We start from the raw sequence: 2,554 nt of genomic DNA, 5'->3' as shown, positions 1-2,554 counted from the left end.
TGGATGGAGGGCCACGTGGCTGCTCTACAAATCTCCTGAGTCGGGAACTGAGCCAGGAACACCGCAGAGGAGGCCTGCGCCCTAGTGGAGTGGGCCGTGACCAGAGGGACAGGGATCTTAGCTATGCAGTAGCATTCCCGAATGCAGGTCATGATCCACGAAGAGATTCGCTGAGAGGAGACTGGAAGCCCCTTCATCCTATTCACCACTGAGATGAAGAGCTGAGTCGAGCGTCTGAATGGCTTGGTATGCTCGATGTAAAAAGCCAAGGCTCTGCGGACATCCAGGGAATGTAACCTCCGCTCCTCATTGGAACAGTGTGGTTTTGGATAAAACATCGGGAGAAAAATACCTTGACCCATGTGGAACTGTGAGACGACCTTGGGTAGGAAAGCCGGGTGGGGTCTAAGTTGGACATTGTCCTTATAGAAGGCAGTGTACGGGGGCTCGGATGTTAATGCCCGAGCTCCGACACCCTCCTGGCCGAGGTGATTGCCACCAGGAAGGCGGTCTTATACGACAAGTACAACAGGGAGAACGAAGCCAGAAGCTCAAAGGGAGGTCCCGAGAGGGTGGAGAGGACCAGATTCAGGTCCCAAGCAGGGGCCAGCTGACTAACATGTGGAAATAGCCTCTCCATACGTTTGAGGAAATGCACGACCAGTGGGTTTGCAAACACCGAGGTACCCCCCTCTCCCTGATGGAAAGCCGAGATGGCCGCCAAGAGAACACGAATTGAGGAGAGGGAGAGGCCCAGTAGTCTGAGGTGGAGCAAATAGTCTAGGACAATGGGGATTGGGACCCCCAGCGCATCATGACCTCGCTGACCTGACCATATGGAGAAGCGCTTCCATTTGGCCAGGTAGGTGGCCCTAGTTGACCGTTTCCTAGTACCGAGCAGCACTTGTCTGACCTGCTGGGAGCACTGCATCTCCACTGGCTTCAGCCATGGAGCATTCATGCTGTGAGATGAAGGGGCTCCAGGTTCGGGTGGTGGAGGGAGCCTTGGTCCTGCGTTATCAGCTCTGGGAGCAGGGGCAGCGTCAGGGGCGCCTGAATGGACATGTTCAGGAGTGACGTGTACCAATGTTGGCGCGGCCAGGCGGGAGCTATCAGGATTACCCATGCGTGGTCCCTGCAAATCTTCAAAATCACCCTGTGTATCAGAGGGATCAGAGGAAAAGCATAGAGCAGATCGACCCGCCCAAGACTGTAGGAAGGTGTCCGACAGAGACCCCTGACTGCGGCCCAGGAGGGAGCAGAACCACCGGTACTTTCTACTTTCCCTCGAGGCGAACAGGTCTAACCAGGGAAAGCCTGAGAGCTGGAAAATTGAGTGTACCACGTCCCATCGGAGGGACCACTCGTGACCCCAGAACGAGAGGCTGAGGGTGTCCGCCAAACTGTTCTGCTCCCCCGGAAGGTAGAATGCCGTCAGGTGGGTAGCATTGTGGACGCAGAAATCCCACAGCACGAGGGCTTCCTTGCAAAGGGGAGAGGAGCGTGTACCCCCCCGTTTGTTGATATAAAAGACTGCTGACGTGTTGTCCGAGAGGACTGAAACACATCTGCTGGCCAGGTGGGACCGGAAGGTCAAACAAGCCAGGCAAACCGCTCTCAGCTCCCAGACGTTGATATGCAACTCAAGGTCCTCCAGCGACCACAAGCCCTGCGTCCTGAGGTGTCCCAGGTGTGCTCCCCAACCCTGATCCGAGGCATCCGTTACCAGGGAGAGGGAAGGGTGAGAGGCAGCGAAGGGGATACCCATGCACACTTTCCGTGGGTCGAGCCACCACTGCAGCGAGCATAGCGCCAAGTGGGGAATGGACACCACTGAGTCCAAGGGGTCCCTGGCCGGGCGATATACTGTCGCTAACCGGGACTGTAGTGGGCGAAGCCGGAGTCTGGCATGGTTTACCACATAGGTGCACGCCACCATGTGACCCAACAGCTGGAGGCAAACTCGTGCCATGGTAATTGGGGCGCGGTGCAGTTCAAGGATGAGCTCGGAAATCGCATGGAACCTGGATTCCGGCAGGTACGCTCTGGCGTGGGTGGAGTCCAGAACTGCTCCTGGAGGCAGGATGGACTTGGCTTCATTCAAGAGGAGGCCGCTCCAAGGAGCAGGTGGAGACCCAGGTGTCATTCATAAGGCAGACCTTTATGAGCCAGTCGTCCAGGTACGGGAATGCCTGGATGCCCCGCCTGCGCAGGAAGGCCGCCATGACTGCCATGCACTTCGTGAAGACCCTTGGAGCAGCTGACAGGCCGAATGGGAGCACCGTGAACTGCAGATAGGCGTCAGCCATGACAAACCTGAGGTACCGAAGGTGTCGGGGAATTATGGCAATGTGGAAATAAGCGTCCTTTAAGTCAAGGGTAGTGTACCAATCTCCTGGATCCAGGGAGGGAATAATCAAGGACAGGGAGACCATGAGGAACTTGAGCTTTCATACAAACTTGTTCAGCCGCCGCAAGTCTAGGATGGGTCTCAGGCCCCCTTTTGCCTTCAGTATTAGGAAATACCGGGAGTAGAAGCCTTTGCCTCTGAGCT

At 56.4% G+C, this 2,554-nt stretch overlaps 1 protein-coding gene across 5 annotated transcripts in view; it reads right to left on the bottom strand.

Moving 5' to 3' along the window:
- CENPF (centromere protein F) overlaps positions 1 to 2,554 on the bottom strand; it is a 117,029-nt gene that overhangs the window by 7,096 nt on the left and 107,379 nt on the right. The window lies entirely within an intron of this gene.

Source organism: Gopherus evgoodei, chromosome 3 (assembly GCF_007399415.2).
Source record: "Gopherus evgoodei ecotype Sinaloan lineage chromosome 3, rGopEvg1_v1.p, whole genome shotgun sequence".
In the NCBI taxonomy this organism is placed as follows: domain Eukaryota; kingdom Metazoa; phylum Chordata; order Testudines; family Testudinidae; genus Gopherus; species Gopherus evgoodei.
This window is presented reverse-complemented; position numbering and strand designations above follow the sequence as displayed.